We start from the raw sequence: 13179 nt of genomic DNA, 5'->3' as shown, positions 1-13179 counted from the left end.
CCATATTTGTACCGGCATAACACAATTCGGTTAGGTAGAAAGAAGATGCTGCAGTTAATGACTGAGAAGTTGTGTACAAACACAGAGATATTCCTAAACCCTTTTCTTTAGTGTCCGTATTAGCACATACAATAATCCTCTTATTGTCTCAGATCTAAAGACTTAGAAATGATAAATGAAGAGAGAGAAATAGAAATTAGTTAATCCAAGAAGATGAAATAAAGCAGAGGAATACTGAGTTACCAAGACCATAAAGTAAAATTATTTCAGCCAAACTGAGCCCAGATCTCCACATGTTCTTATTGTTTGACTGCAAATATGTTGTTCTGATTTTAGTTCTTTAGCCTCATATAATTTTGCATAAAATATAATCTCATGGCCATAAGAAAAGCCCTCTCAATATAATCATAATATATTAGGTTATCTAATTTAAAAATCAATTTCTGTAAATAAATTCTCTTAAATTTAATTAATAATTCCTATTGCATTTTTGCTAAGTATTGTTATATATATAAGTATTTTCAACACTGTAAAGTCATACTGATTTAACCTCTGCTTAAAATCCATAAATAAGACTTATTTGAATAACAGATATATGTTTTAAGTCTCCATAGCCAAATAGATGAATGCTGTTTCTGTCAGACTGGTGAACACAATTGAGTATAAACCAGGAGCTTAATGAATAACAAAAGAATTATAAGAAAGTTAAAACCAGAAAACCTAGGAATAATCTTCTGGTTGCATAAAAAAGTCTTCAAATTAGAGCTGGTATATCTGTCAATTCTTTTCCAAAATTCATAAGCTTATGCATATTTTTAATACATTATAAGAGCACAAATGTAATTAAATGTGCATGGCATGCCATTGATAATTGTCAGTAGTGTGCATGAGGTTGCAGGGAGTAGGCACTCTTATTACTGCAGGAGCTCAGAGTTATCCCAGTGTTTAGATGTTTGCCTTCAACATATCCCACATTTCCCACTGCTGGGTGAAGGTTCCTACGTCACCCAAAACACCTGAGTTCAATCAGAAGACAACTGTGGAGGCAGACTTCATTGCCAGTAAACAAGTTTCACAGCAAGAGCATGCAAATTCAGGGCACTGTGGAAGGAATGTTGTGGGAATAAAAAAAAAGAGGAGTGGTTTTTTGGCAGAGTTTTAAACCTAGGGATAGAAAACAGAAGTCTAACTGAATTGTCTTCTATAATTTTCTAATGCAATTTCCACAAACACTTGATTTTTTTTTTTAAAGACTTTTTCTAAAGACATTTGGAGTTGCATGGTTTTGTAAAATAATGTTTTTTGTTTGCAAGATGAAAAAGAGCTTTCAGCTCTTGAAATAGTGGTAATAGAAAAAATTTTGCTATAGTATGAGAGAGGAATTCTAAGGCTGGAAAGGATAAAACTACGTCAATCCCTTCTATTTTATACAGGGTTGGACACATAACTTATGACCTTTACTAAATCATTTAGAAAAGAAAAGTACAAGGGTGGAAAAAACAGGGTTCTAGTGCAGCCAGGCCCATTGGGAGATGAGAAGAGACAGAGATGCCAGAGAATCATAGCACAGATCAATATGGGATGGATACTGGAGGGAGATACAGGAGAGCAGGAGAAAATAGAGAAACTAGAGATGAAGAATGAGAACCAATAAGATCTGTGTTCACATGAATAATTTTCCAGGAGCTGTCACTTAAAAAAGCCAATGATTCAGACAAAATTATATTTCCTATTGTTTTTTCTGTTTTGGTTTGGTTTGGTTTAGTGCTAGAATAGAAAATAATGAACTTAGATTTGGAGATGCCAAATCTCTACTAATATTAATTGCAGATTTTCAGTGTGAAGGCTGGGTTCTGAGTTTTGTGCAGGCCTAAAGCTGAGCTTGTGTCAGAAGATATTTTCAATTGAAGCTGGCTCTCTTGGGTGCTATGACCCTACAGTCTCTTTTTAAATTAAAATTTCTTCTATATCTGTTTCAGATTATTGTAAAAATTTCAGAGGTTATTGGACTCGCAATATCTAATATTTGCAATACTTCTTGGTTTAAATTAAAAGTTAAGAAAATTAACTAGAAGGTAGTGGAAAAAAGAAAAGGAAAGGTAGCATTTCATCTTTTTCAAATTAATTCAGTTTGAATCCAGTTATATAACTGGGAATAAGAGATGGTAGAAGTTGTACTTGTTTGCAATTGTTATATTCAGAAATATTGAGGTTTAGTACCATCTTGGCATTATTAGATATTATTTGGTATTGGAGACGTCTGAAATCCAGAGTTAATCAATAGGGTAAGGGACCTTAGGTAATAAACAGCCTTCCAAGTGACAACTGGTGGCCAAATATTTCTCAAAAATCAGTAACAGAAATCAGTGTTGAAACAACCAAAGACAGAGGTATCTGGTTTAAGGTAAACAGTGTAGGAGCATCCATAGTCAGGATGGAGACAGGGGGTCTCCAGAGGGCAGTTCATTGCATGCTAGGTTAAGTTAAGGTGGTACCTCTCAGGGTACTCCTGTCACAAGAGGATGTGATGGGAGCAGGATGACCAGCTTAGACAAGACTCCAGTGTTAAGCTGATGGAGTGACATGTATCCTATGCTTTGTCTTTTAGTTCCATTTCCTCCTACACCTCCAGCCCAAAGAGTATTCAGGCTGATATTTCAAAATGAAGATGGCTGTGTCTATAATTTTTTTTTAAAAAAAAGAGCTATTCCTACAACAAATTTTTTATATTAATTTCAATTAATGCTACAAAAACTTCAGGATCAGGAAAGGATTTGCATTTCACTGTAACATCTTGCTACTGGTTTTATTTCTCACACACTGATGTTTTGCTGTAATAAATTTCAATGTGCATATCTTCAAGGAACAGTACATCAACTAATTAATGTTAGAAACATAGAACCATTTAGGTTTAAAAAGACTCTTAAGACCATCTAGTCCAACTATTAACTCAGCACTGCCAAGTACACCACTAAAGCACATTCCTAAATGCTGCACCTACAAATCTTAAATACCTGCACAGCTGGTGACTTGACTTCCCTGGGAAACTTGTCCCATCTTGACAACCTTTTAAATAAAGATATATTTCCTATGTTACTGAAATTAATTTTGTTCATAACATCCTTCCATGGTTTAAGAATTGCTTAAACAAGTAAACAAGCTTGCTTCCAAAAAAAACCAAACAAAAAACTAAAACCAAAAAATCCCCAAGAGCAAAGCAAAACAAAAATTTGCAATGTTCTCACAAATTAAACATCAAGTTTAAAACATCTTTTTGCATTACTGAGTTAATTACATTCATCAGTGGGTTGTAATTACATTACAACCTGTGGGTCAGGGGTTTATGCACTAACTGTGAATATCAAGTTCTTAAATGCATAGAAGCTTGCCTGCAAGGTGGTTAAAGCATTCTGTGTGGAAAGCTACAGTGTCTAATTCCAGCAATACAGAATCTGACCTTTTCACAGCTCACATACAGGTGCCTTTCCCAAACTCTCATTAAGCTTGCCCAATGATCTTCACAGAGTGTGTGCTGGAGTCTGAAGTGGCTAATAGAGGAGGAAAATATTCACAACACTGAGCTAAACATCAGCTGTTTGTGTTTTTCTCTCCCACTGCCACTTTGTTTGTTATCTGGAATAAGGGTACCACCTACTGGTCATCAGAGTTTTTGTGAAATTATCTGAAAATATCTTTGTCTTCTGCTCAGTGGCACTTATTCTTAGCTTATTGATTAAAACAACCTAATCTTCCATCATTTTGTACCATTCTGGTCATGTGGATTTGAACAAATATTCTTTTTTCTTTTATATATATATATCAATAAAGGTAAAAAAAATTGAGGCAGATATGCAGGAGGCCAACTGTTCTTCCTTTAATGTATGGTTTTATTGATGCAGGCAAACAGTTATATACCAAGGAACAGCTTGATTTCTTTAGTATGAGACAGCAACAGCTTCCAGAATAGCATTCTTTCCTACAAAGAAATGTAAAAGGATATGCTCTTACCTCTCTCTCTCTCTCTCTCTCTCTCTCTCTCTCTCTCCCTCTCTCTTTTAAGGACATAGGAGATAATAAAATATTCTTACTCGTGATTTTCAGCCCAGGTGTTCATTGTGCCCATTAGGCACAATTTCTGCTTCTGAAGACTTCATTTCCTGCCAGCATGTGAAGAAGAAAAGAGAGGAGAAAGAAGTGGAGGTCCATTTAGGAGCAGCAAGGGTCCACAGATGGATTATGAAGTCCTGAGCATATCAAGAGCAGGGTGATCTGGGATGGACCAAGAGAAGCTCTGCAGTCACTTTTCTCACTCAGCACACTCACACTACTCATGAAAAACCACTGATCTTTTCCAGTCTCACACCAAAGGCCAAATCTCTGAAAATTCCCTCTTATATGCCTTAGTCCAGGCCACCCAGAATCTGGGACATCATGCTGGAGGGTTTTATTTCAATAAAACTGGTGGCCTACTAGGTATATTTGCTAATTTTGTGACCTTAAGCAGGGGAAAACTAAAACTAAACCTTTTCTTTAAAACAAGATAAATGAAATCAGCTTCCTAGCAGTGACAAAGGAGCTTTTAGACTAATCCTGCACCCCCTTCAGGTGAAGAACAGAAGGAAGGTGTCATGCCTTTTCTCAAATAATTTTTTCTTGTGGTGAAGGCTGTGTATGAAACGCTTTTGATGCTGTATGTGGTACAGAACTTTTGGGGAATATCAGTCATATCCAGCAGAAATGGCCTGGATAGAATTAATAACAGCTCAATCAGTGCTACAGTTTATATTTGTGATCAAAACAATACTGATGACACACTGATGCCATAGGTATTGATGAGCAGTGTCTGCACAGCACCAAGGCCACCTCTGCTTCCCACTGTACCTCAAGTCTGATTAGGCTGGAGGTACAAAATAGAGAGGGAAAAGGCAGACAACCCAAACTAACCAAAGAGATATTCCATGCCACATAGCATCATGGTCAGCCAAAATAAAGGGAAAAGAGTGAAGCAGAAGAGGGAAACAGTGAATGATTGCATCACTTTTTTTTCTTTCTCCCTTCTTCCATTTATCCTTCATTTAGTACTTTTTTTAAAATTAATGTTTAGACACCCAGATTTTTTTGGGGGGTTTTCATGTTCCTTTTTTTCCCCCATCCCACTTCAGTGGGGAGTGAATGAGGGCTGTTTGGTTCTTAGCTGCCTACCATTGTTAAACCACAACATATGGAGAGAACTTAAAAAACAGATGATAATTTTAGAAGTATTGTGGGCCCCAAGAATCTCTTAGGGAATGAAAGCATTTCTCTGGTCCAACAGAGCTTAAAATAATGGAGCAATGTAACACAGCCATGTTGCAATAATTCTAGAAAGGAAAGTGAAGGACTCATTTAAATGTAGAATATTTGTAAAAAAAAGCCCTTCACTTAAACAATTACACTGATTTTCACTCCCTAATTGTTAACATAGGTTGAAAACAACCATTAAATCTATCATGCTTAAAAATATCAATAATGGATTCATGTTAGGAGACAATTAATTTGTGAAACTCATCCTCAAGTGATTGAAAAAGAATGAACAGCTCTTTAAAACTGGTAGTATCAATTATAACAAAGCCATTCAAAATTACTATAAGTATGATAGTTCTCATCTTGTGTTCATAAATACCTGAGTCATTAAAATGGTATGGTCTGCTGAGTCATTTTAGTTGCACTTTCCTCCGGATCTAGGTTTCCCATTTTTCTTCAGCAATATGGCTCAAACGTGAACTTCTGTTCCCAGTAAATTGGAGTCCTTGTCTCAGATACTTATTTACACTGTGGAAGCTATACCTGTTTGATATAGTACAATTAAATTATTCTAGTCGTGTGCTTCAAAATAAAATTGCAATTACAAAAAATAAATTCTTAAAAATCCCCGCTCATAATCGATACAAAATGATGATTTTACGGAAAAACAGTCCAAATTTTTTTAAAGTTACATCTGACTCTGTCCAGAATGTCTTAAGAAGGAGAAGAGTCGTGGATATTGAGCCACATTTAACAGGTAAACAGCCCCCTGTTCATGCTAACAGCCAGCTATCTGCAAGTTCTGGATGCTGCTACCTGAGCTGTCCTCCTGAGCACAGCCTCACTGGAAACAGCAGGCAGGACAAAGAGATCCTCTCCATCACATATGTGTGTCAAACCCTGTGAACATATGCCACAGTCAACATTTTCATGATTCCACTGTTAAGATCTCTTTCTCCCTGGCAGGCTGGAAGGGCTCAGCAGCTCTGCACCACCAAAGATCTTCCTCTGCCAGCTGCACTCCCTCTGGCTTTCTAAGGGTCAGAGGCAGCCCTTCTGTCAAGTGCATGAAAGGCAGCTGACACAATGCCAATGCCACAGGTATGTCCACGGTGTGCTATTAGGGCTGGTTAAAATCTGACAGGAAAACATGTTCCCATTTAAAAAAATGACAGTTGTCTGGCCTGGCACTCTCCTGTGGACTGACTGATCTTGTCAAAACTCTAGCAGAAACTGGCAGAAAGGCTGACCCTTGGCTGTGATCATGTCACTGAGCTCAGCAAGCCTCTTTGTACCCTGGAAAGATTTTGCTGACTTGATGATGGCCAAGACTGCATAAGGTGCCTGTCTGTAAGTCTGCTTAAGACCTTTTGCTGTAAATTCTCCAACACCTGGTGGTAGCATACTTCAATTCCCCAAGTAATTGTCCAGTCGACATTTGGGATGCCTGAGTATTTAGCTTGTGAGCCTAGCAGGTGGCAAAAAAATAGGTGAGACACTGAGAAAGCATCTTAGTAAACATCTCCAGAGCAGGATATTTAGTTCTACAGTAAAACAAATATCAACATAATTGTTTGATGCTTTTTTACCCCTACAGTTTTCTAGAAAGATTTTTTTTTTAATAGATATGTATTTTATTTCCAATCTTCTTGTGCCCACAATATTTAACAACATTTGTTAATGACAGCACAGAAAGAATATAGTGGCCACAGAGAGAGCACAGATTCTACCAGTATATATTACAAATTCTGTTAACCCATGAATTTTCAGTGCAGTGTAAAATGAAATTTAGCTCCTAAAGTGCATAGGTAATAAGACTAAAACTTTATCCTTATGATTTTAATCACAAATTTGTGGGGAAAAAAGGCCCTAATAACACAAAGAAAGTAATCTAGTTGAAAAAGAGAGCAAAATGAAATTCTACCAGTACCTAAAATACACAGCAGTAGTGCATGGTTTTTATGATAAATCTTGCTTGATATTTAGAAAAGTATTTTGAAGCATTTTATATCACCATATGAAAAATTCTGTCGTGTCTTACAGATCAGATATATTAAGAAATACTGAATTGTGTGTTTAATTTTAAGAATATCCCTTGGCCCTTTAAAATAAAATAATTGAAGCAAATAAATTGAATAGAGAAGTGTCAAAATTACGTGGTTTAAAGTGATTTGGTGCTCTAAATCCTCAAGAGCTCATTGAAGACAACTAGTACTAGGCAACTAAAACTTCTCAATTATCAAGACAGGTTAATCTTCAAAATCTTTGTCTTTCTCTTTACTTCCACCAGATGGTGGTATATTGCAAAAAACGAATCCTGAAGCTTCTTTTCCTTTCAAAACCTTATAAAGCAAGGGAGAATTATAATCTGTTGAAAAGAGCACATTGAATCTCTATGAGACAATACAGATTTTATAGAAATGAAGTCCTTTTTTTTTTTTAAATTATATTTGACCCATCTACATTTTTGTAGGTAGGAGGAGTATGACTTTTCTTCTAGACTCTTCTTTATCGTTTAAGATTAGTCAGATAGTTTTATTTTCAATAGATGTAGTATGAGAGATAGATATTCACAGTTATTATATTTTTATCAAATCTTTTAATGTTTTTCTAATTCACTTCAGCAATGATTCCTGACCACACTCTTTTCATCTACTTTTTCTTAGAATAATTTGCTAGTTTCATTTTGCTCCCTGTCTCACCTGCAATACTTTCTAGTGAATTAAATGCAAGGCCTTGGGAACCCCAAAGAAAATACTCAAACCTTAGTAAGATATCATGATGCAATTTTTTGTGTTCCAAATACTTTGACATCAGGTCAAGGAAGATTTAACTTTGGCTTAAAGATTTTCCTTGGCTTTAGCTCAAGGAGGTTCCCACTGATTCTGAAACCATTACTTCAGATGGGTGTCTGTGTAAATCCACATCAATATTTCCACTAGTCCCTAGAACTCAGTAACTCAGTAGAAACACTGGGTTTTGAAGTCCTTACAGGGTATGAATGCTTTTGCAAGTGCCATGGATACTGGTGACAGGGAGTGATGTGACCTGCGATGTTTTGAGATTTATTCTAGGTAATTAATACTCTTACATTTCATCTCCAAGTACTGTGGTATTGTATTAGAATCTATATATGTAGACATTTAAGCACTTACAAGAAAAGAAATGCTAAAGGTCTCCTCATTAAAAACATTTTATTTGCATCTGAGAATAGGGAAATGTTTTCTTCTATTGAGAAACTGTTATTTCAGCATCTGAAATGAATGGAAGTTCTGTGTTACTGGTTTTAACAAAGGAAAAACTTAAAAGGCAAAATATAATGCTGTTGTCTATGCTTTATTTACTGTGTCTCTCCAGGCAGTGCCTTGATATTCATTCATGAGCAAAAGGGTTCAATTTGCTAATCCTCAAGTTCCAGAGGCTGAGCTTGGGGGCCCTGGGAATACGATGTTCAACACAAGTCCTGACACTCCACCCTAAGCTGTGTGGATCTGAAAAGCAGGCTTCAAGCCTGGAGCAGGACTCTTTTCTAATTATCCTCTCTTCATGTGAAAGTCAAAGTCTCAGAAGCTAAATGTAATTAAAACAGTTATTCTACCCCTTGGTATCAAACATGAAGCAGCCCAAATTCCCAGCTCTGTCATCCATACTCTGCCAAATTATTCTTCGCTGTGTTGACTGCTGCCTTCTCATCTGTGTGCTCACCAATAACACAGATCCTCATAAGACCACGGATTATGAACAGCAGCTAGTCATTTGATCTCCTTACTTTGGATTACAAATTGTCTGCTACGCCATGGTATGACTGATCTCATAGCATTCTCCACTAAACTTCTTGAATTGCCACTCCTCTCCTCAAGTCCACTGTAGAAACTAATCTACCCCACCCAAAAAGATGAAGTGAAAATACATGTGTTTTTTTTTCCTTTTAAAGTCAAGTGTTCCTCACAGCTTGGGTCATATAAATTTTTTTAATTAACTCATAGCTTTATTTACATCTGAAAATGGGCTTGAAACCTTGTTAAAGGAAGGAATTTAGTCAAAAAAAACTATGAAAATTTTTCAAGTTGGAAATTACAGTTTATGCACTGCCTTGTTTTGTAACTGGTCCATTTGAAACAGTTTGAGTAAATAGCAGCTTGCAGAAAGTACAGTGTTCTAAAAGGCAGTCTTAATTGACAGAGTACAAATCAGACATGCAGACCTATTAGTAACTATAGAAAAATTGATTCCCTACTTTATATTGATACTTTACAGGTCAAGCAGTGTCTTGCAACAATAAGGTCTAAGACTGTGCTGCTTACTAAGTTGCTGTAAAAAAAAGAAAAAGGGCACTAACCTGACAGTCTGTCTCTTTCACTTTCCTTCTTGTCTTCTCCTTCTCTCCAGGTTATTCACCAACTCACCACCCTCCCCTTTTTATTTTGTTAAAGATTTAAAGGAAGAGTCTGATAAACAGTATATTACAAAAATTTCAGTCCCCAGTTCCAGAATTAAATCAAATCCTGAGTTTTCTATTGATAGCGTATAAAATCTGATCAAAAAATCAACAGTAATCACAAACCTGATTGGAAGGAAAATTGTGATTGCCAGCCCAAATGTTTTGTAGGGTATACATGGCACCTTTCTCTCTGTCCCTGTTCTCTTCATTTAGTTTTAATAGTGACACTTGGCTCCACTTTTTGTTTGAGTTCCTTATGCTGTTTTACCCAATCATCATTTCCAGCTTACAGAAGGCTTCTCTCCTATCACTTTTGCAGCATGTGAGGGTTATAACTGCTGCCTTAGATGACTGAAGCTTCTCCATCCCCAAATCATTTCCTCTTCTCTCACTTCAAATTGTGTGCTCAGTTCAGGACCAGTGTAACCGTACAGGACACAGAACTGATTTTCTGAATGTTGGAAGGTGACCATCAGGCATACAGTTGTGCAGCTCACACACAAACTAGACAAGATGAGCTATGGGTCATTGTTTTAGCCAGATCTGATAACACAAGTTAGAGTTTTGAAACAGTGGCTTTTTTTTAGTTATTTTTTTACATAAAACAAGCATAAACATTCATTTTTCTGGCCAGGAAAATCAAGTAACGTCCCTGCAAAGCTCTTCTTGTGATGAGATGCATCCTAAGAGAAATAAGGCAGGAGAACAGAATATGCAGTGTCTTCAAATACAAATGTGTGCTTGTGTGTATTGAATGAATGTATATCATAGAATGGTTTGTGTTGGAAAGGCCATTAAGGATCATCCAGTTGCAACTGTCCCTGCCAAGGACAGGGGCACTTTCCACCAGACCTCAGTGCTCAGCTCCCCACCCAACCTGGCTTTGAACACTTGCAAGGATGGGGCACACACAGGTTCTCTGGAAAATCTTTTCCAATGTCTCCCCATCTCACAGTAAGGAATTTATTCCTGTGTGTATGTGTACCTATACATAAGCAAAATAAATACTGTCAATTTATTTGACTTTTTCCCCGAAGTGTTTCAACTTTGGTACAAAGTTACATTGTTTAAATAACATTTAGTTTTATATATTATCGATCTCAAGGACTATCTATAATGGTGAATTTGAGCAATCCTTTCTTATTCACACCTGTTGCCAAAGGGGCAGATGCACTCCTAGCAGAGAAGCAGTGAAGTGTTTAAGTGAACAGAAATCAGGTTTTTAAGCACCGTGCTACAGATATTTTAACACTCTATCTAAATAAAGACTTATCACAGTAAATGTCAGTTCCTTTCACATCAAGATATGCTTTGGAAAGTGTTGCAAATAGTACATTATGTTTCTTCACACACTACTGAAACCTGCTAATAAGGCATCAAAAATCTTTTAGCACAGCATTTCTTCTTATGCCTTCTGCCTTGCTGAATGTTCAAAAGAGATCTTTTTTATAACCTACATCCATCCATTTCACAGAAACCTGGATTTCAGGTCCAGGTCAGTGTACCATGCATTGAAGTAGAGTATCTGATTTGCCACAGTTATGCTATTTACATGAAGAAAATCTAATTTCTTCAAAGACCAGTTCCAGAACACTTTCTTTCTGAAAATATAAATTTCTGGAGTTTTTCTCTGAACTTTTATCTGAGAAAACAATCTGAAATTGTACAACCTACAAATATAGGTTTCTTGCTACCTTTCAAGACTGAAATGAGCTCCTGCTTTATTATAAGGCCTTCACTTTGGATCTAAGGTTTCATCTGTTCTTTTTTACATCTCCCCTAAAAAGGTGATCCTCTTGCATGAACACTGGGATGTCTTCTAATTCTGAGACCAATGTGACAAAATAGTGTTAACTTTCTTGAGACAAGGATTCAAACAAGGTGTCTCAAACCTGAGCAGACTGATTATCCCAAACTATGAACAGAAATCTGTATTTCTGTCTTGTACTGACAGTCCAGGCTTACTGAATGATTCAACTGTCTGACTTGTGTATTTCTTGACCCTTGCCATGCACTCCCTCTTTTTCCTGGTCAGCTTTCATTAGTTGTTCCAGTTTCTGCTTAAAATCTTTCAATTGAAAATATTTCAGTTCAGATCTGTTTTTCTTAATTCAAGGGAAGCGCTGGGAATGCCAGCCATATAATTCTTCCCATACACTGATGTTATTTCACCTATTTTTTCAGAATATCCTGAATCTTCTAATTTGTACTAACCTAGCTATGTTTTAGTTCTTCACCAAGAGAGCAAAGCAAGAATCAGTATAATATTCCCTTTTCTCTTTTTCCCTGACTTTTCTCTCTGCTTTTTCCTCCCCCCAAATGCATACAACCCATGCCTCAGCAAGCTGTGACATTCTTAGGTTGGAATCAGACAGGAGAAATATCCAGATAACATCTTTGCACATTTTTTCATTAAGTCCTTTACCTATCCACATTTTGCTTCCCATTTGTCTGTTCCCTTACAGTGCCTTTCAGTTCAACACAGTAACACAGGAATCTAAAACCACAGAGGTAAAGTGGATGGGACGTGGGATATTTATTAAAAAACCCCAAATTTTAATGTTCAAAACTCCCTCATTTTCTAAAGGTCAGGTCTGGTAATAGTAACTGTTAACTTCGCTATAAATAAAAAAAAAAATTTGAAAAATCTGCTTTCAGTAAGTGGGCTTTTGAGTAGAATGGAAGAATCTGCCAAGGAATTTATCTTCAAAAGCGGTGTGGTTTTAGCATTTCAATGCCTTTGCATATTAAAGACAATAATTTAGAGATTTGTGTTTTTGTCTATTTCTGGAGCAATCAGATGCAGAATACTATAATACCACACTACTGTAGTATTCTGCAGTTACATATTCTTCTAAGTTATACTTTATATGCTGCAAAATTCAGAATAATTTGAATAAATCCTTCATTTGTGGGTATATACACATATACCTTTGCTCTGTGTAGTGCTATTTTTTTGATCCTTTCTTTTAAACAGAACAAAAGTCAAGTTCTCTTTTCCAAATACCTCTTTATTTAAAAGATCATTAAATAAGATACAAAATCACAACAACTTCTACAGTATGTGATTATACAAATACCTTAAGGATTTGGTAGTACACAAAAACATTCAAGAGATTTCATTCATGAAATAGCTACTGAATAAGCTAAGATTTTCTCTGTATCTGCTAAAAAGTAAGAAATATTTAATATTTATATATATATATATAGGGTTTTTTAGGACAAAAATGATTGTGTTTTAAGCATAGAGTTTATTCATTAACTTTTTTTTGCATCCTAATAAAACGCTTTAAAATATTAGATTATAGGAACAGCTGTTTTTAAATACATATAAACAATTGATTTGAAAAAAAGATTGGAAGAACAATACTATTCATTGCAGATAAAATTATTTCCAAGTCATATTATTCTGTAAAACCTTTAAGAAAATAATTCATAATATGACACATACTTTT

This window comes from Parus major, chromosome 1A (genome assembly GCF_001522545.3).
Source record: "Parus major isolate Abel chromosome 1A, Parus_major1.1, whole genome shotgun sequence".
NCBI classification, from domain to species: domain Eukaryota; kingdom Metazoa; phylum Chordata; class Aves; order Passeriformes; family Paridae; genus Parus; species Parus major.
This window is presented reverse-complemented; position numbering follows the sequence as displayed.